Consider the following 21,212-nt stretch of genomic DNA (forward strand, 5'->3'; position numbering starts at 1 on the left):
ACCGGTCTCTGAGTTCCCTCAGTTTTTACTGATTATTATTTTCACTATCTCAGCAAGAGGAATGTGGTAGGAGAGCAGGATGATAATAGGGAGAAGATCAGCAAGAAAACATGTGAGCAAAGGAATCTGTGTCACAATTAAATTCAGGGGGAGGTACTATGTCTGGATGTGCACATAGGCCAGATTTATGATTCTCTCCGCCCAAACATCTCAGTGGAGTAAAGAATAACAAAGCAGCATTGCTGCCAACATGTCTCACCTCCCACCATAGGGCGGTTTTTCTCCTATCTCAGAATTGAACAAATGTACAATTGGGTTTTATACTGAGACATTCTGTTCCCAGGGGCAGGCAGGAGACAGTGGCCTTCCTCTATCTCAACTGCAAGAGGCTTTCCTCTTTTACTAATCCACCTCAGCACAGACCTTTCACGGGTGTCAGGCTGGGGGACGGTCAGGTCTTTCTCATCCCACGAGGCTATATTTCAGACTATCACATGGGGAGAAACCTTGGACAATACCCGTCTTTCTAAGGCAGAGGCCCCTGCGGCTTTTCGCAGTGCGTTGTGTCCCTGGTTTATTGAGACTAGAGAATGGCGATGACTTTTACCAAGTATACTTCTTGTAAACATTTTGTTAACAAGGCACTTCCTGCACAGCCCTAAATCCCTTAAACCTTGATTCCATACAACACATGTTTTTGTGAGCTCAACATTGGGGCAAAGTGGCTGGGGCAAAGTTACAAATTAACAGCATCTCAGCAAAGCAATTGTTCAAGGTACAGGTCAAAGTGGGATTTCTTATGTCTTCCCTTCCTACATAGACACAGTAACAGTCTGATCTCTCTTTCTTTTCCCTTCATTTAATAATAATTATGCTCTGGATTTACTACTTGTTGCTTTTCATTTGAGGAAGTGAAAGCTTTTTCATGACCTGTTGTCTCATTGATTCTTACTCATCTCTGAGGTCATCAAAGTTTAATAGGGTCTAATATTCTCATGTTATAGGCAAAGAAATGGAGATGACATGATTTGCTTTAAGTTGCAAGTGAGTTGGTCCCTGAACTGGGATCTGAATTGGGTTTTTCTTCTTCTTCTTCTTTTTTTTTTTTTTTTGAAATGGAGTCTCTTGCTCTGTCATGCCCAGGCTGGAGTACAGTGGCATGATCTTGGCTCACTGCAACCTCTGCCTCCTGGGTTCCAGTGATTCTCCTGCCTCAGCCTCCCAAGTAGCTGGGACTATAGGTGCCCGCCACCACACCTGGCTAATTTTTTGTATTTTTAGTAGAGACAGGGTTTCACTATGTTGGTCAGGCTGGTCTTGAACTCCTGACCTTGGCCTTCCAAAGTGCTGAGATTACAGGCATGAGCCACTGCTCCCAGCCCAGGTTTTCCTTCTTAAGTTTCACTTTGCTGATACCTTTAGGAGAAAAAAAATCCACACATCTTTTTCTTTTCTTTTTTTTTTTTTGGAAGCGGAAGGACTTAAAGATACCAGATCATTGTGCTTTTCTGATGACTAGATAGTGGATGATAGTTAACATTTATTGAGTGTTTATTTGCAGGAATCTGTGCTAGGTGCTGCATAGACTCAAAAACATTCAAGGTAGAACTTCTTATCCCCAGTTTTACAGATGACAAGGTTTTGTGAGGTCCTAGGTCGAGGGAGTGATAGTGAGTGACAAAGCCTTGACTGAAAGAAGGGCTGGGCTCAATCCTGGGCTTTCTGATTCCAGAACGTGTGCTCCTCCTAACCCGTGTGCTAACGGGCCTTAGGGATGACTAATGGGCAGGCCTGAGAGCCCCGATGCCTGCTGCTGCCACCACCCCAGGTCTGATGGGAGGTGGGGTTGGACGGGCTTTATGTTCTATTGCAGTACAGTTTTCACACCCTGGCCTTTTCCTTTGCTAGAAGCATTCATCTAGCCAGGTGGAGGGTCATTACTTTAGAAAAAATAATCAGAGCTGAGAAAACATCTGCATTTGCAGAGAATGAAGTATTTATTAAGACCAGATGGGCTGGGCGCAGTGGCTCACGCCTGTAATACCAACACTTTGGGAGGTTGAGGTGGGCAGGTTGCTTGAGCCCAGTAGTTTGACAGCAGCCTGGGCAACATAGCTAAACCCCATCTCTACAATAAGTACAAAAATTAGCCGGGCGTGGTGGTGTGCACCTGTGGTCCCAGCTACTCTGGAGGCTGAGGTGGGAGGATTGCCTGAGCTCAGGAGGCCGAGGTTGCAGTGAGCCAAGATCGCACACTGTACTCCAGCCTGGGTGACAGAGCAAGACTCTATCTCAAACAAAAACAAAAACAAAAACAAAAACAAAAAAAGACTAGATGGGGAGATTAGGGACAGAGAGAATCAAAGAGAATCAAAGTGGTTTGTGGACAGAGGAAATTAGTGATACTCTGACCCAGAGGCCATCTTTAGTGTCCAGGCCATTTTGCTTAAGCTGCTGGTGAAATTGTGAAACTGGAGGCATGGCACTTGGGCTAAAATCTGTGTGGTAAATAAGGCTCTCAGTTTCTCCTTTAGGTGGCAGAGTTGAAAAATCTGATTCCTTTTTGGTCTTTAGCTTCCAGCATACTTTAATGCAGTACATTGCGGGCATGGTGGGAATGTGGTTGAGAAATTTACGTAAACTCTGTGGACTTCCCCCTCTCTCCAGCCACGCACTCTGTCATCTTTGGTTCCACTCTTCAGAATTCATCTCTGATCCCCTGGAGTTGGGGGGTGATGGGTGGTGTCAGATACCCAAGTGGTTGGGTTGCTCCAGTGGAGAGAACAGCATTCTGCCCCCATGGGCCTCAGTTGTATGTGACTTGTTTTCTTGTGGGTGGCCTTTAGCCATCTCTAGCTATAAAGACACCAAGAAACTGGGAGGAATGACCAGGAAACTGTCACCCCAAGCCCTGCAGTTGATTACTTTTTTTTTTTTTTTGAGACAGCATCTCACTCTGCCACCTAGGCTGGAGTGCAGTGGCGCGATCACGGTTCACTGCAACCTTGATCGCCTGAGTAGCTGAGACTACAGGCGTGTACCACCAAGCCTGGCTAATTTTTCACATTATTTGTAGAGATGGGGTTTTGCCACATTGCCCAAGCTGGTCTAGAGCTCCTGGGCTCAAACAATTTGCCTGCCTCAGTCTCTCAAAGTGCTGAGATTACAGGTGTGAGCCACCATGCCTGGCCCCACTGACTTTTTCTCATTGGTGAGTTTAACAGAGGAGAGATGATTGCCGCAGTTTTAAAAAAAAGAGGCCAGGTGTGGTGGCTCACACCTGTAATCCCAGCACTTTGAGAGGCTGAGGTGGGCAGATCACCTGAGGTCAGGAGTTCCAGACCAGCCTGGCCAACATGATGAAATCTTGTCTCTACAAAAAAATACAAAAATTAGCCGGGTGTGGGTGTTGCACACCTGTAGTGTCAGCTACTCAGGAGGATGAGGTAGGTGGATAATTTGAGCCTGGGGGGCCAAGGCTGCAATGAGCGGATATTGCACCACTGCATTCCAGCCTTGGTAACAGAGCAAGACCTTACTGTCTCAAAAAAAGAATAGAAAAAAAAAAAAGAAATTAAAAGAAAGAAAAGTCTGGGTGCAATGGCTCATGTCTGTAATCCCAGCACATTCAGAGGCTAAGGTAGGAGTATTGCTTGAGGCCAGGAGTTTGAGACCAGTCTGGGCAACATAGTAAGACCCTGTCTCTACAAAAATTTTTAATAATTAGCCGGGCATGGTGGCGTACACCTATAGTCCCAGCTGCTCAGAAGGCTGAGGTGGGAGGATCACTTGAGGCCAGGAGCTCAAGGCTGCAGTGAGCTATAATCACGCCACTGCATTCCAGTCTGGGTGACAGAGTGAGATCCTGTCTCTTAAAAAAGAAAGGGAAGACAGAAATCAGATTAAAGAAGAGAGAAGAAGTGAGACTGTTGGCTTATACCTTGATGAAAGGTGGAAGCGGAAGGGCAAGAGCTTCTGCTAAGTAGTGAGGACCTTGGCAAGGACAACAATATCTTTTTTGTGTTCTGTTAGGCCGTGTCTCTCTAGCGCCCAGCTCAGAGTGCACGTGTGTTATGTGTGAGGGAATCTAGTGAGGAGTCTTCCTGCATTAGGCACGTCTGCAGGTGTCTGTTGAATTGTGTATCTGCTGAAGGATTCAGTCTGGTTAACTCTGGCAGGAGATTCGGTCTGGTTAACTCTGGCAGGAGATTCGGTCTGGTTAACTCTGGCAGGAGATTCGGTCTGGTTAACTCTGGCAGGAGATTCGGTCTGGTTAACTCTGGCAGGAGATTCGGTCTGGTGAACTCTGGCAGGAGATTCGGTCTGGTGAACTCTGGCAGGAGATTCGGTCTGGTTAACTCTGGCAGGAGATTCGGTCTGGTTAACTCTGGCAGGAGATTCGGTCTGGTTAACTCTGGCAGGAGATTCGGTCTGGTTAACTCTGGCAGGAGATTCGGTCTGGTTAACTCTGGCAGGAGATTCGGTCTGGTTAACTCTGGCAGGAGATTCGGTCTGGTTAACTCTGGCAGGAGATTCGGTCTGGTTAACTCTGGCAGGAGATTCGGTCTGGTTAACTCTGGCAGGAGATTCGGTCTGGTTAACTCTGGCAGGAGATTCGGTCTGGTTAACTCTGGCAGGAGATTCGGTCTGGTTAACTCTGGCAGGAGATGGACAGACAGCACAGCCACGTGGTTAACTAGTAGCTTTTATTGACTTTTCCTGTGTAAAGGTGAAATGAAACCTTAGTGGGTGCCAGCCTTCTCCCCTCTCCTGCCCATGCTTCCTTTTTTTTTTAATTTTTATTTTTTTAATTTTTTAGACAGTGTCTTGCTCTGTGGCCCCAGCTGGAGTGGCGTGATCTCAGCTCACTGCAGCCTTGACCTCCTGGGCCCAGGCCATCTCCTGAGTAGCTGGGACTACAGGCCCACACCACCACACCCAACTAATTTTTAAATTTTGTGGAGAGATAAGCTCTCTCTGTGTTGCCCAATCTGGTCTTGAACTGCTGGGCTCAAGCAATCCTCCTGCCTTAGCCTCCCAAAGTGCTGGGATTACAGGCATCCCACTGCACCCAGCCCCCTGTCTCTTTTCTGTTGCCAGTTGAAGTCTGGAGGTGGCATGGGTCCCGGGAGGCCAGTGCCAGTGTTGGAAGCTTGGGAAGAGAGGAGGAGCAGCTTGGTCAGGGGGAAGATGGAGAGTGCTCACTCCTGGCACCTGCAGCCCCCGGAGGAATGGCAGCTACCCTTTAGCGTGGACTGTCCCCAGCCCACAGAAAGTCAGCTTACAAAGGTTCTAGCCATATTCCTCCCTCCTCCACCAACAAAGCTCCTTGTTGTGGCTGAGAATTGTCGGGCTCTGATGGGGCAGGGACAGGGGTGGGAGAGCAGCACCTGGTGCTGATGAGCACAGCAGCGATGGTAGCAGAGATGCTTAGAGACCATTGGCCATGCCGCGCTCTGTCCTGAGTGCCTACGTGTCTTAATGCGCTCAGTCCTCACCACAGTGGACAGGCTGAGTGCTGTTATGATCCCTGCTTTTCACACTAGGAAGTGGGGCACAGAGGGCTAAAAAAAAAGTGGTGGCATCAGGATTTAGATGAAGGCATTGGGTTTTGGACTTGTGCTGTCACAGACCAGTTGAGGGCAACTGACTTGGGCATATTCCACAGGGTTACCTCCATCCTGGGGGTCACCCCTTCCTGTCTTCAGACCCCTCCTCCATATTTCCCTCTCTTCACTCTTGAGTTATCTCTCTGAAATGCCAGGAGAGGTGCATTGATGTTAGTTGGCATATTCCTTGAAATATTCCTGGCCTGTTTCTCAGGAGGCAGAGTCAGGAGGTAATTCTGAAGCACTGGGAGGAGAGTGTGGGCACAGGGGGGCTTCCCAGGGGGGCACTTAGGATGCTGTGTGTTCAGGAACCTGGGGACTGTGCCTTGGGATCCAGAGAGTGCTGAGGGCAGCCCTGCTCTTGGAAAAGGTGAGGAAGCGCTTCCCTTCCTTCTGATTCCCAAGTTGTGGAACCCAAGCAGATCCATTATTGCCCCAGCTGAACTCCTTTATGATGATTCTTTTAAGAGAATGAGCTGGGCCGGGGGTGGAGGAAGGCAAGGGGAGGGAGAGCATTAGGACAAATTGTTGTGCCTACGCGAGTGAAAATGTGCCACACTTTAGGAAGAATTAAGAGTCCTTTATTAAGCCGGCGGCCAAAGAGACAGCTAATGCTCAAAATTCTCTCGGCCACGAGGAAGGGGCTCGATTAACTTTTATACCTAGGTTTAGGAAGGGGAGGAGGACTCAAATCTAATAATTTTACAGAAGTAAAAACATGAAAGAATCAAAAGAAGCAAAATGGTTACAGAATGATAAACAACTTAAAAGACAAATGGTTACAAGAAGAGCAACGGTACCAGGTGCAAGGTTCTAAATCTTTTATTATAATTAGATATAGGGTGTATGCTGGACAGGAACTCAAGGTTTTATGTTGTTATCTCTTGGAGAAAAATCCTGGGAACTTTATACATTGTTGGTGTTAGTACCTTATCAGTTAATTGGGCTCCTTTGAAATGCTGAGGATCTGTTTACCCAGGCCAACTCCTCACGAAAGGGGGTTTGGGTGAGGAGCCCCCAGTGTCTTGTAAACTAAGGGGTCAATTGGAGTTTGTCTGGCCTTCCTAGCTAGAGAGAGTCTTATTTACATGAGAAGCAAGGCTAGGTGATTAAAGAGACAAGCAGGACAAAATTCAAAGTAAGGACTTAAAGTAAAAACAAGGTTAGGCATTTCATTTCCCCACTTGTGTTTTAGGGGAATCAAATCATTGATTCTTCAGTTACAACAAGGGGGTTATATTGAGTTCTTAGATACATAAGTTTGACAGAGGCTATGCGTTATTTTACAAAATTAAGGAACCAGTTTAATATGCAAAGCCTAAAAATTAAACTCAATAATATGATGATGATGGGTCCAGCTAACCCAGTGATTAAAGTAGTTAGCCAGGGGTTCCAATTGAACATGCTTTGATACCAGGGTGTGTCATTTTCTCGTTCTTGTTGGTGCCTATCTAGATTTTCTCGAACTTTTTGGAGTGTATCTTGTATGACTCCAGACTGATCGGCGTAAAAGCAACAGCTTTCTCCTAGAGCTGCACATAATCCTCCTTGAGAGAGGAACAGCAGATCTAAGCCTCAGCGGTTTTGAAGTACTACTTCAGCTAGAGACTCTACCTGGGAATGCAGTATATCTATGGCAGACTGAAGGTTATTTAAATCAGCATCTACCTGTTGGGACAAGGACATTAGTCCAGTTTCTCCTTGAACCAGGGCAGCCGTACCAATAGCTGCTGACTCAGCTATGCTAAGATTGGCTAAAAGAGGAACCAGTAGTGGGGCAGCTCTGCGTAGCCTGGGATGTAATTCCGGGGAAGCGATGAGGAGTTGTCCTTCTGATCCACTGTACACGTATACCTGGGGAAGAACATGAACCAGAACACACAAGAGAGGTCCTGATTTTGTTCCATTAATGCAGCAAGTGAGACCTGTGATGCAGGCCAGCCAGGTATTGTTAGGCACTTGGTAAGAGACTGAGGTGCTCATGGGAGTAAGCAGAGACTGATTATAAATAGCCTGAAAAGGAGAAATAGATAAGTCATATCCAGTACTAATTAGACAAGAAGCACTTCCAGACACATCTCCTAATGTGAAAGCATGAGGTCGTGCATGACAGGATAAAGGACCACCTTTAAGTGAGACCTCTACTCCTAATCCTATATAAAAAGGGGGTTTTGCTTTTAAACATAGCCAACAATCCTGGGCTAGTTAAGGCTGGGTGAGGTTAAGGAAATGATGTACTCCACGAAGTATAGACATCAGACTGGTTGGAATTGATGTCTTTGCAGCTGGGTCTTAGGAACTGAGAATGGTGGGGGAACAGTTAAATTAACTTTGTCAGGGTGTTTTTGGAACATAGGGTCCCCTAGATCAGTTAAAGACCCAATTGGCTTGGGTAGGCTCCAGGGGACCAAAATTTTATTTTGGATGGTGAACATAGTTCCAATATCGAATCCTGGGACGTAAAGTCTTAATCCCCATGACATACCGTAATACCATTGAGCTGAATTCAGTTCATGGACAATGATATTAAGAGGTTACAATTATTTTTAGAATGTGATTTGGGATGAGAAGCATGACTTATTGAAAGAGTTGGAGATCTAGTTGATCCCCCAGAGTAAGTGGCTAAAGTTACACATGTCCAATCCGGGCAGAAAAACTGGTAGGTATCTCAACAGCTAGCATCAGGGTGATTTCCAGGACAGAGGTAAAAGTCAACTTTTTGGAGTCCTTTTTCAGCACCTTTGGAGCTTCCACATCTGGCTTGGCTCCCAGAGTGTCCAAATCCTGCTGCAAGGTCGACACCTCCTGCTCCCATGACTGGCACGTCATGATGTTCTTCGTGGGTACGAGCCGGCTCTGAGAACAGTATACATAAGTCGACTGCAAAGGTGACTTCCTTGGAGGTACCAGCCTTCCAAGTAGTATTGGCAAAAACACGTCCTGTTGTGAAAGAGGTGAGGAGGAAGGAGTAGGAAGGCACAGAAGACATTACAGGCAAGGATAAACAAAAGAAGTAAATAAAAAGAATTAATTTAACAGTTTCACCTGACTTAGGCACAGTTTTAAGGGGCCTGACCCAGGCTTGGGGATCCATGTTTCTGTTTGGGCTTTGTTGGCCTTTTTGATGTGGGAGTGATGAATCCAAGCAGGAATTCCGTCCACCTTCAGAGCTGTTGGTGTCGTGAGGATGATGGTGTGAGGTCCCTTCCAAGCAGGAGTTAGTCCTTCTCTCTGGAACTTTTTAACAAACACCAGGTCACCAGGCTGGAATGAATGGCAGGGCCCTGTCTGGTCAGGAACTGGACTGGGATGGGCTTCTTGAACAAGTGGCAGAATGATCTCTTGTACCTGTTGGAGAGACTATAGGTACTGCAATAAATTAGCTTGTGATATTTCTGCCAAATGGGCATCTTTTAGCTTAGGTAAGATAGGCAGTGCCCGCCCATACATAATTTCAAAAGGTGAGAACCCAGCCCGATAAGGGGTGCACCTTACTCTAAGTAGGGCTAAAGGAAGGAGACTTATCCAATTTTCACCAGTTTCTAGAATTAATTTTGTAAGAGTGTTTTTTAGGGTACGGTTTATGCATTCTACCTGTCCAGAGCTCTGGGGTCAATAGGCACAATGGAGCTTCCACTGGATGTTTAATGTCTTACTGACTGACTGAGCTATGGACGAGGTGAAGGCAGGTCCATTATCAGACCCTATGCAGCAGGCAGTCCATATCGGGGGATGATTTCATTGAGTAAGAACTTAACTACTGTATTAGCTGTCTCGTTCTTGGTAGCAAATGCCTCAGTCCATCCGGAGAAGGTGTCTACTAATACTAAAAGGTATTTGTGCCCAGCCCAGTGTGGCTTTACTTCTGTAAAGTCAATTTCCCACTTTTCTCCTGGCGAGTTTCCTCGGAGACGGTGACCTGGGCTGGGTTTAGGACCTTGCTTGGCATTTGCCTGGGCACAGGCTGTGCACCGGAGAACTGCTTGATCTGTTAGGCTTTGTAGATGAGAGATCTTAAAACAGCTCTGGAGGATCTGGGCTAATTTTGCCCCACCTAAATGGGTGGTAGAATGTAGGTGACTGACTAAAGTTTCTCCAAGAGCTTGGGGTATGAAGATTCTAGAGTCAGGAAGAATCCACCAACCTTTTTGATTTTTATTTGCTCTAAGATTTGAAGCCAATTTTTCTTCTTCTATTGAGTACATAGGGTTGTCAGGCAGATCTGGCTGTGGAAAAGAAACTGCCGGCAGCAGGTTTATGGGTGGAACTGAAGACCGCGCCACTTCCCGAGCTGCTGAATTGGCTTTTTGGTTACCGCGGGCAATGGCCATGTTTTCTTTTTGATGTCCTTTACAATGGATTACAGCCACCTGCTGAGGGAGCCACACAGCTTCAAGCAGGGCTAGAATTTTCTCTTTGTTCTTGATCATTTTTCCGGCTGATGTGAGCAACCCGCACTCTTGGTAAATGGCTCCATGTACATGCACAGTAGCGAAAGCATACCTGCTGTCAGTGTAAATGTTAATACATTTATTCTTACCCCATCGGAGAGCCTGAGTAAGGGTGATCAATTCAGCTTTTTGCGCTGGGGTGTTCGCTGGTAAAGCCTGAGCCCATAACACATCTGTCTCTGTGGTAACAGCTGCACCGGCTTTTCATATCCCCTGCTCGAGAAAACTGCTGCCGTCCGTGAACATGGTGCCGTCCGCCTTTTTCAGGGGCACATCTTGAAGATCTGGCCTGCCAGTTTTGGTAGCTTCTAACAGCTCCTGACAGTCATGGACAGGAATATTAGAATCTGGATCTGGGAGTAGGGTAGCAGGATTTAAACACCTTGTGGGAGAGAAAGTCAAACGATGCTGATCCAACAGTAAACTCTGATATTGTAAAATGCGAGTATTTGACATCCATTTACCTGAAGCACTTCGTAGTAAAGTCTCTACAGCATGAGGAGCTGTAAGGGTTAAATTCTGGCCTAGAGTTAACTTATCAGTTTCTTGGACTAGGCTTGCTGTAGCCTCTACCGCTCGCAAGGAACTTGGCCATCCTGAGGCCACAGGATCCAGCTTCTTAGATAAATAAGCCACTGGGCATCTCCAAGGTCCTAAAGTCTGAGTAAGCACTCCCTTAGCAACTCCCTGGCTCTCATGGGCAAACAGATGAAAAGGCTTTGAGATATTTGGGAGGGCTAAAGCAGGGGCTGCAGTTAAAGCCTTTTTCAGATTTTGAAAAGCCTGTTCTCTGGTGTCTGTCCAAATCAGTGGGCCATTACCTTTTGTAGCAGTGTACAAAGGCTTTGCAATCTCTGCAAACCCCAATATCCACAGACGACAATATCCCATGGCTCCCAGGAATTCACGTACCTGTCTTGGTGGTGGGAGTGGGGATTCGCAGGGTGGCTTCTTTCCAGGCACTGTTGAGTGCCCTTTTTCCTTGGTTTATCTCATACCCCAGGTAGGACACTCTGGGAAGACAAAGCTGGGCCTTTTTGGCTGAGACTAGATACCCAAGCTCCTGAAGGAGGTAGAGCAGGTCCCTTGTGTGTTGTAGACAACTGTCCATAGTTTCAGTAGCTATTAAAATATCATCCGCATATTGAAGAAGAGTACAGTTAGGGTGACTAGCTCGGAAGAGTATAAGATCTTGCTGAAGAGCCTCTCCAAAAAGGGTGGGGGAATTTTTAAAACCCTGAGGTAACCGAGTCCAAGTCAGCTGGGTAGTGTCTCCTGATCTTGGATCTGCCCATTTGAAAGCAAAAATCGGCTGGCTTTTGGGGGCCAGAGGAATAGCAAAGAAAGCATCTTTCAGGTCAAGGACAGTGTATACTATATGTTCTGGTGGGAGCAGGCTGAGTAGAGTATAGGGATTAGGGACACTTGGGTGGACAGTAACAGTCCATTTATTAACTTCCCTCAAGTCTTGTACTGGCCAGTAATCATTTGTTCCAGGTGTCTGGACCGGCAAAAATGGCGTGTTCCAGGCAGACTGGCTTGGGGTAAGTATGCCAGCTTGTAACAGTCATTGATTGTGGGGATTTATCCCCTCTCTAGCCTGCTGACTCATGGGGTACTGCTTTACCTGGACCGGTATGGCAGTGGCCAAGAGTTCTACAACTACTGGCGGATGGTGTTTAGCCAGTCCACGAGGGTTCGGCTTGGCCCAAACTTGGGGAAAAAGTGTCTGTAGGTCCAACAAAAGAGTATTAGTATTTTCCTCCAGTGATTGTGACGGTGAAACCAGAAGGTATTCTTCTGACAGAGGGGTAGTTAGCAAGAGTTGGGCAGTGGGGGAAGTTGCATTTCCTAGTGTGAGGTGAGCCTGCTGAGCTGAAAAGGAGATTGAGGCCTGTAACTTATGGAGCAGATCTCGTCCAAGGAGAGGAAAAGGACACTCTGGAACTACTAGAAAACAGTGTGTCACTCTTTTCTGTCCCAAGTTTACTTCTGGGGAGTGTGTGACAGGATATTCTTGAGTAGCTCCAGTTGCCCCTTGTACAGTTATTTTTTTGTTTGAGACACTGCCCAAGGGAGTCTGCAGTACCGAGTGCTCTGCCCCGGTGTCTACTAGGAAACGTACAGGCTGGCTCCCCACTGTAGCAGTTACCATGGGCTCCTGGGGGCCGAGAGCGAGGGAGCCCTGGCCCCGTCAATCATCAGGCTCCTCTGTTGCGGGCAGGGTGAGAACCTTTTTGTTTTTTGATTTTTCTTTTGGCAGTAATGGGCACTCCTTTTTCCAATGCCCAGTCTGCTTGCAATAGGCACATTGGTCTTTTCCTAGAGGGGCCTGTTCACCTCTTTTACTTTTCTGGCGGGGACCCGAGGTTCCTTGGCCATTTTTCTGGAATGGGGACCTTTCCTTTTTGCCCTCTTGGATAGCTGTTACTGAGATTTTTGCTTGTCTTTTATATGCTTTATCAGCAGCTTTTTCAGTTGCCCGTGTTGCTTGTTTTTGTTTTTCAGATTCTTGGTTCTCAAAAACCTCCTGGGCTATATCTAAAAGCTGACTGATATTCATCCCAGCAAATCCTTCCAGTTTTTGGAATTTTCTCCTAATATCTGGGGCTGCCTGAGCCACAAATGCCAAATTAAGAGCACGGCTATTCTCGGGAGCCGCCAGGTCAAAAGGGGTATAAATTCAATAAGCCTCCTGGAGATGTTCTAAAAACGCTCCTGGTGACTCATCAGGCCCCTGGACAACTTTAGTTGTCTTAGACAAGTTTATGGGCTTCTGAGCGACTCCTTTAATACCCGCAAGGAGATACTGGTGAAAATCATCCAAAGCTCTCCTTCCACCTGAGGAATTTGGGTCCCAATTAGGTTGGGTGGAGGGAAAGACCTCCAGGAGGTCTCTAGCTTCCTCCTCAGGCCTACCGGCTGATGCAAGGAAGTGCTTTCTGGCCTCTCTTCAGATACGCTCCCTCTCCTCAGAGGTAAAGAGAGTTAAAAGGAGCTGTTGGCAGTCATCCCAGGTGGGTCGATGGGTCCAGAGCACGGACTCCATCAGTGAGGTCAAAGCCTGAGGCTTTTCAGAGAAGGGAGGATTATGAGTTTTCCAATTATACAAGTCAGAAGTAGAAAAAGGGACATAAACCAGGAAGGGGGCTGAGCGCTCGTCCCCTGGAGGGACTTGTGCCTGTCTCAGTGGTAGTAGAGGGGCTGCTTCCTCCTGCTGTGGTCGCAGGCAGGAGGCAATGGGCCGCGAGCCCACAGGGGACATCATCAAAGAGACATGGGATGAAGCTAGAGGGACAGGTTGGTTGTAAGGCGGTGGAACTGGGTGAGGGAGACTCTCCTCTTCTTCAGAGGGAGGCAAAACAGGGGGAGCCGAACTGGCTGAAGGTAGAGGTGAAAATGCGGCCTGGCTCAGGAGGACTTTGGAGGTGGAGTTGTGAATGGCACATGAACGAAGCCACGGAGGAGAGTTTTTAACCAAACTTAACCACTGATCAATATATGGAAACTGATCAGGGTGGCCAGGAGTTCCGGTAACAACTCGCCACATAGCTTGAACAATGGCAGGATTTAATGACCCTTCAGAGGGCCATCCAACTCCAAACTCTGGCTGTTCTAGTTCACAGAGTGTCCGGAGCTTGCATTTTTTTAAGGCGGACTCCATAGTCTTCTGAGAAACCAAGAGAAAAATTGTTCAGCATACACTGGAGAGGGCTCCAACCCTTACAGGGCTGGGAGGAAGTGTTTCCCATTTTATTATTAGTATTTAAAGGCAATTCAGCAAAGTCTCGAGCAGAGATATCAGATCCAACACGGGCAGAGAAACTCTTTCCCTGGGGGGCTGGAGTGTTGGGAAAACAGAATTAACATGATCAGGAAGAACAGAAAAACCATAACAGCTAATACCACTTGCCACATTGCTGCAGCTCTTAGATTGAGGGAGGGGAACTAGGGGCCAGCCTGAGGTGAGCAAGAAGGTCTGCAGGGTGGCTGTTTTGAACCCACCACCAGTTTAGTTTAGAAGAGGAGCAGTCACTAGGACGTGGGGTGTGACAGTCTAAATACCCGCAACCTTCATGGTGCCAGAAATTCCAATCAGGTGAATGTTCTCCACACTTTTTTCCATAGCAACACCTTACTTGTTTATGACAGAAAAGACAAGACTGTGGTGGCCAGTCTAAACGATTGATGAGAAATTTAACCTCTTGTGACAAAAAATCAGCACTAAGGACCTTGAAGAAATTTTTACCCAGACGTCGTAGACAATATCCACGTCCTGACTTGTAACACCTTAACAACTATTAAGTAAGACGATAGACACTGAACAAAACAGTAAACATAAAACAAACGATTGACCCCAGGGCATGTAAACAATTATGACAGTTTTCGCTGTTTTTCCTTCTTTATTAGACAGACAAGGGAAGGGGGTCCCGTGATGGGATCATTCAGATGCCCACCTGGCCACTCCCCCAGAGGACTTGGGCTCCTCTTAGCATTGGCAGGCCGGTATAAACCCCCGGCTCGGATCGAGCTATGCCCGATGCTGCCTTAAGCCTTATGAGGTCACCACAGAACCGCAGGTGAGGGCCCACTCGAACTCCGTAGCTTTCGCCATGGAGCTACAAACTGGAAGACAAACGCAAGCCTTTGTCCTCCCACATTCACACACCATTCACACAGAGTTTATAACAATTTTTTTTCTCTTTTTTTTTCCTTTTCTTTCCCGGAGATTCTCCAAGAAACCTGAACAAAAGAAGGATGTAAGATAGAAAAGAGAGAGAGAGAGAAAGAAAGAGACCGGTCTGCCAGAAACCAAGGCTTAACTCCCCAGCATCCTGGGCTGCGAGTTAAGTCAAGGGAGGGTCCTCATCAAGACCTCTTCCCACCCAAACCAAGACACAAAGGTGCCTACCAGAAAACCAAGGCTCAACCCACTAGCGTCCCAGAGTAATGGGCTGAGTCAAAAAAGGGACGCCCTCATCAGGACCACTCCCCTCTTAGCAGAAAGGAAGTCAAATCTGACCTACCTGACCGCAGGGTCAGAAGCTGAGGACTTGGATGTTGAATTTTAGGGCACTGACACGGTGGTCGATCCGCTCTCCTCCAGAAGGTGGTCACTCTTCAGGGACCTGAAAAAATTCTCTTCTCAGGTGGCGCCCCCCGCTCCGAGCTGGCCGTCCTTACAGGGGAGCCCAGAGCGAGACCGGCTCTCGCCCGGTGGCATTAATATCTCGGTGGGACCTCCATTTATGTTGTGCCTCTGCGAGTGAAAATACGCCACACTTTGAGACGAATTAAGAGTCCTTTATTAAGCCAGCGGCCAAAGAGACAGCTAATGCTCAAAATTCTCTCGGCCACGAGGAAGGGGCTCGATTAACTTTTATACCTAGGTTTAGGAAGGGGAGGGGGACTCAAATCTAATAATTTTACAGAAGTAAGAACATGCAAGAATCAAAAGAAGCAAAATGGTTACAGAATGATAAACAACTTAAAAGACAAATGGTTACAAGAAGAGCAATGGTACCAGGTGCAAGGTTCTAAATCTTTTATTATAATTAGATATAGGGTCTATGCCGGACACGAACTCAAGGTTTTATGTTGTTATCTCTTGGAGAAAAGTCCTGGGAACTTTATACATTGTTGGTGTTAGTACCTTATCAGTTAATTGGGCTCCTTTGAAATGCTGAGGATCTGTTTACCCAGGCCAACTCCTTATAAAAGGGGGTTGGGTAAGCACCCCTCAGTGTCTTGTAAATTAAAGGGTCAATTGGAGTTTGTCTGGTCTTCCTAGCTAGAGAGAGTCTTATTTACATGAGAAGCAAGGCTAGATGATTGAAGAGACAAGCAGGACAAAATTCAAAGTAACGAGTTAAAGTAAAAACAAAGTTAGGCATTTCAAATAATTAATGCACGTGGGGCTTAAAACCTAGATGACAGGTTGATAGGTGCAGCAAACCACCATGGCACATGTATACCTATGTAACAAACCTGCACGTTCTGCACATGTATCCTGGAACTTAAAGTAAAATTTTTAAAAAATTTAAAAAAAAGAATGAACCATCTGGGAATCCTAATCACTGTGTATAATTGGCACATGAACTTATGGAACAGTTTGGCCATGACTAGTCAGAGTCATCCATTTCCCTGTGAAAAAGGAAAAGGAAAATTTTAACTAGTGACATGGGCTTGGGTCAGTTTCTTTCCAAAACAGATAGGCTTTCTCAAAACCACCCTTGCCAGGGGTAGAAAAAACAAATAAACCTTCTGCTTTTGGTATTCTAAGTTCCTTTAGACAGTGGGGCCTGTGGACAATTATATAAGAAAGTCATAACAGTGATTGCTTCGCCTTACTATGGCCAGACTGCGCACACACCATTTCTAGTCTTCAGGTAGGGTCCTTTCACCCCATTTTACAGCAGGGAAGCTGTTCCAGTGAGGTAAAGGGCCATAAACCCAATAATTTGCATAGCTAATGACTCCAAATCCCATGAGATAAATGTTCAGGGAGCAAAAGGAAGAGGAATGGGGCAGAAAAAGACAGTATGAGGCAGGGAAAAAATTCACAGGTGGCAGCTTGAATCGGTCCTCTGGGTTTAGTGAGCACTGTGCTAGGCCCTAGTGGAGGGTGGGGACACAAACAAGCCCCTGGGCCTCAACCACCCTCAGGGAGCCAGGGAGCAGGGGGGATTCCTACTTTAGGAATCCTTTACACACTGACTTTTTTCAGCACGTTTATTGAGCACCTGTTGTATGTAAGTGCCACGTGGTAAGACAGCCTGTGTCTGCAAGAGGTTGATATTTCTAAGAGGCTAGATGCATTGTCAGCCATGCAAGTGCAGTAACCTGGATTTAACTGGCCAGGACGCCCTGGACATAGAGTGCTAAGCAAATTTATGCTAACTAGTAAAATATTCTTCTTGATTTGGTTTTATTTCTTGCACATAAGATTGAGAATTTCTAGAATTTACCTACCCCCTGTGGCTGCTGTTTGTGGAATGTTTGTGTTTTGCAAACAGGATCATTTTGCAACTCCTTCCTGAGGACCAGCCCTGCACTTTGGCTGCAGGAAAGGCTGGGACCATTTCCCTTGCCTGCAGGCTGCCCTTGGGCCCGTCACCACTTTGGACCTGGTGCTCTCAATGTGCTTGTCCTTGCCCAGCTACTCATCGAGAGGTATAGGTTCCCCAAATGGACTGGGCAGCCCTTCCTAGAGGGGGGTTTTGCAGTCTGTGCTCTTTCCTAGGTGCTCTAGCAACAGTGAGTGGCAGCAGTCCTGGGCTTGGAGGCACCTCATCCATGCTTTGGGCATTAGATTGTCCATGCTGCTTCTAGAGCTCCCTTCTAACCCTAGGACCACGGTGCTGTGTCTACCACAGCCTCGGAGCTGGTTGGAGCCTTGTAATAATGTCATCAGCCAGCACGGTAACAAGCCCCCCATTCCTCCACCTTCCTGAAGTATTTGTTTGTCATGTGCTGTATTTGGAAGCTGATGTGTTGTGGGAAAAGGCCTAATAGGACTTCTTACTACTGGATATGGTGAGTGAGATACCGTTTTGCTTGGGTTTTAACCTTTTATTTTCTAAGACCTTTGGATCCATTTGATCGGGTCCATTCAAATAGAAATTACTTATATCTTCTAGAAATGAATTAAATACCTGACTTCTGCTCCCTGCTATATTAACTGAGCTGACTTGCTAACATGAAGGACACTTTTTTTTTTTTTTGAGATGGAGTCTCGCTCTGTTCCCCAGGCTGGAGTACAGTGGCTCGATCTCGGCTCACTGCAACCTCCACCTGCCAGGTTCAAGCAATTCTCCTGCCTCAGCCTCCCAAGTAGCTGGGACTAGAGGCACGCACCACCATGCCCAGCTAATTTTTTGTATTTTTAGTAGAAATGGGGTTTCACCATGTTGGCCAGTCTGGCCTTGAACTCCTGACCTCATGATCCACCCTTTGCAGCCTCCCAAAGTGCTGGGATTACAGGTGTTAGCCACCGTGCCTGGCCCTGAAGGACACTTTTACATGCTGCTAATGACAAGTTCCCTCTGTGCATGACCACCAGCCCAAGGGAAGGGTTCATGGCTTAAAGGTATCTCTTACCCTTCAAGCAAACTTGATGTATGGAAATGTGGATTTACCTTCAAAATAAACTAGTCTGTATCTGTACTTCTTGACTTGAAATTAAATTCTTCACAGTGAAGGCATTTTGCAACAGAATTCCTTCTGTAGGAATTTTGCAACAGAATTCCTTCTGTAGGAATTTAAAAATTTACCTTGCTATAGACAACATTTTAGGCAGTCTGATATCCCACTATTGGTGGGAATGACTGCCTGTCACTTTCACCTGCCTGCCCCTCTTTGTCCCCCTACAGCACTTACACACATGCGGGCTCAGAGGCACAGGTGCTCCTGGCTCTGCCTGCAGCCTCCCAGGCCTGTCATCTGGGCCTGTTGGTGCGGCACATGGATCTAGGTTTTGTCACGGGCTGTCAGTTGTGGCATGTCCTGGCAGGGCCTGGCTGGCCCGGCCTCTGCTCATGCAGTATTCATCTGCACGCCAGGAGCCGTGTGGACCATCTCTGCTGCGCTGCCCCACTCAACTCTGTGTGCAGTTGCTTTCCTTTCTTGCTTGTCTCCAGGCCATTTTTGTAAGCTTTTATGAGGTCCAAATTCTTAGGCACAGGCAGTAGGCAGGAAAATCCAGCAGGGCATATAGATCATTCCCGGTAGTAAAAGAGGTCAAGGGGTTTGGCTAAAAACCTCACTTATATCGGGATATGGGAAAAGTGGGAGGGAACTGATTTCTCAGGAGTCCACTTCATAATATGTGTCATGTCATGATCGACTTCAATCCTCATGACAGTCTTACAAAGTTACCCATATGAGGCCCACTTGAAAGATGAAGTGCAGTGAGGTTAGATGACTTGTCTGAGATCTCTCACCTGGTAAATGGTGGAGCTAAATCAGAGTAAGACACTCAAACTGCGTTGTGGCTAAGAGCTTGGACTCTGGAACCAGACTGTGCTGTACTATACCGGTTACTAGAGTGTGTGACCTGGAGTGTGTTCCTTATCCTCCCGAGACTCAGTTTCCTCATCCGTGCAATGAAGGGCGTAACAGTCCTACTCACCTCGTATGGTCATGAGCATTTAGAATCCTCCCAGCACGTGGTAAGCACCCAGTGAGCACCCCACACATCAGCTGGTACTGTCACTGACTGGTGCTCATGAAACTTGGAATGGAATTCTGAGGCTTGGGGCTTCCTCTTATCCAGAGACAGTCTTCAGGGGAGCATGCTGGGTCCAGACTGTCCAGTGAGTCAGCACAGGTTTCTTTGCAGTGTTTGGATGGGTGAGAATGAACAGTACCACCTCCAAGGGGGAGTTCTTTCTTATCTTGCTGGTCCCCTCCTCATCCCACTTGCTCCCGCTCTCTAACTGCCTTTCTCATCAATATGAAAGCATCTGCAAAAGCCTGCTCTCTAGCTCACTCCTGATCCCCTGGGGCTTTACATTTTTTTTTTTTTTATTAGCGCTTCTTTAAACCTCCTGAAATAACTTATTTATTAAGGTTGTATCTATTGGTCCCTTCCTCCACATGTTGTGTTGTCCTGGGTTTTAGGGCAGGGGCGGCTTCATGGAAGTGTACAATGACCTTGTCTCTGCTCATGACAAACCAGCCTCAGGAGAGCCAGGGTAATATACACAACAGTTATGGAGAAGAAAAGGGATGAAATACCCAGATGGCATAGACAGTGTGATTCGGGAAGACAAGCGTGCTATTACTTCTTGAAAATCTGTTATATGCCAAGTGTCGGTTCAGAAGCTTTATATGCATTGTCAGCCCTGCAAGTTAGGGGATACTGAGTCATTCCCTCTTTGCAGATGAGGACCCAGAGACAGAAGCATCTTGTGCAAGGGCACTCGGCACATGGGTGAGAGGAGTGGGGGGGTTTGAACCTGTGACCATGTTGACTTCCGTGGGCCTACGGAGGAGATGCAATTTGAACTGTGCCCAGGCCATGGTCAGATTGTCTAAGTGAGATGTGGGGGTGCTGGGGTGAGCACAGGCCCAGGGTTGAGAGTGAGCAGCATGCATTCAGGGGCAGTGAGGAGGCCAGCCTGGCCAGGCTGGGGTTGCGTTCAGCGTTGATGAGCTGCTGTACTGGGTTCTGTCTGGGTGATGGGAGATAAGTAAAGATGTGTTCCTTGCCCTCTGGGATCTTGCATCACCTGGTGAGACAGACACACAAATAGATGATTTCAGCGCTGTGTGGTAAGAGCTATGATGAGGGTAAGTATAGGGAGCTGTGGGAGCAGAGCACAGGGAGGAAAGGCAGAGAACAGCATGAGCAAAGGCATGGCCTTGAGGGCTTTTCTTGTTTATTCTCCTGGTCGAATGGATGTCAGGGTACAGTGTGGGCTTTATGGGCATCAGGGAACCTGTTGGGGGTTTGAACACAGAGCGACAGCGGAAGTCGAGTTTTAGGTCAGTTAATCTTGTGGAGGTGGGAGAACTGAGTCAAGCATGATCAGCCGGGGAGGAGTCAGCCAACTTTTTTCTGTAGAAGGCCAGAAGGTAAATGTTTTAGGTTCCATGAACTGGTTGGACTCCGCGGCTGCCCCCCTCTGCTGTTGTGTGAAGGCAGCCACAGAGAACACAGAAGTGGATGGCTGTGGCTGGATTCCAGTAATGCTTGTATTTGTGGCCTCTGAAACTTAAATTTTATGTCATTTTTACATGTCACAAAATAGCCTCCTTTTAATTTTTTTCCCCAGCTCTTTAGAAATGTAAACACCAGGCAGGGTGCAGTGGCTCATGCCTGTAATCCCAGCACTTTGGGAGGCCAAGGCGGGTGGATCACGAGGTCAGGAATTCAAGACCAGCCTGGCCAAGATGGTGAAACCTCCATCTCTACTAAAAATAGAAAAAATTAGCCAGGCACGGTGGCAGGTGCCTGTAATCCCAGCTGCTTGGGAGGCTGAGGCAGGAGAACCACTTGAACTCGGAGGGTGGAGGTTGCAGTGAGCTGAGATCGCACCACTGCACTCCAGCCTGGGCGACAGAGTGAGACTGCTTTTCAAAAAATGAAACAAAACAAAAAACAGAAATGTAAACACCATTCTTTGCCTGTAGGCTGGATTTGGCACAT

General features: G+C 47.1%; 1 protein-coding gene across 1 annotated transcript in view; it reads left to right on the forward strand.

Moving 5' to 3' along the window:
* The window catches only part of LOC129052709 (uncharacterized), a 45,828-nt gene extending 27,584 nt beyond the window's left edge, over window positions 1-18,244 (forward strand). The window contains exon 9 of the transcript XR_008517833.2: window positions 8,346-18,244. The gene's annotated coding sequence lies outside the window, so the exon portion shown is untranslated. The remainder of the gene's footprint in view (window positions 1-8,345) is intronic.
* The last annotated feature ends 2,968 nt before the right edge of the window (window positions 18,245-21,212 follow it).

This window comes from Pongo abelii, chromosome 23 (assembly GCF_028885655.2).
Source record: "Pongo abelii isolate AG06213 chromosome 23, NHGRI_mPonAbe1-v2.0_pri, whole genome shotgun sequence".
NCBI classification, from domain to species: domain Eukaryota; kingdom Metazoa; phylum Chordata; class Mammalia; order Primates; family Hominidae; genus Pongo; species Pongo abelii.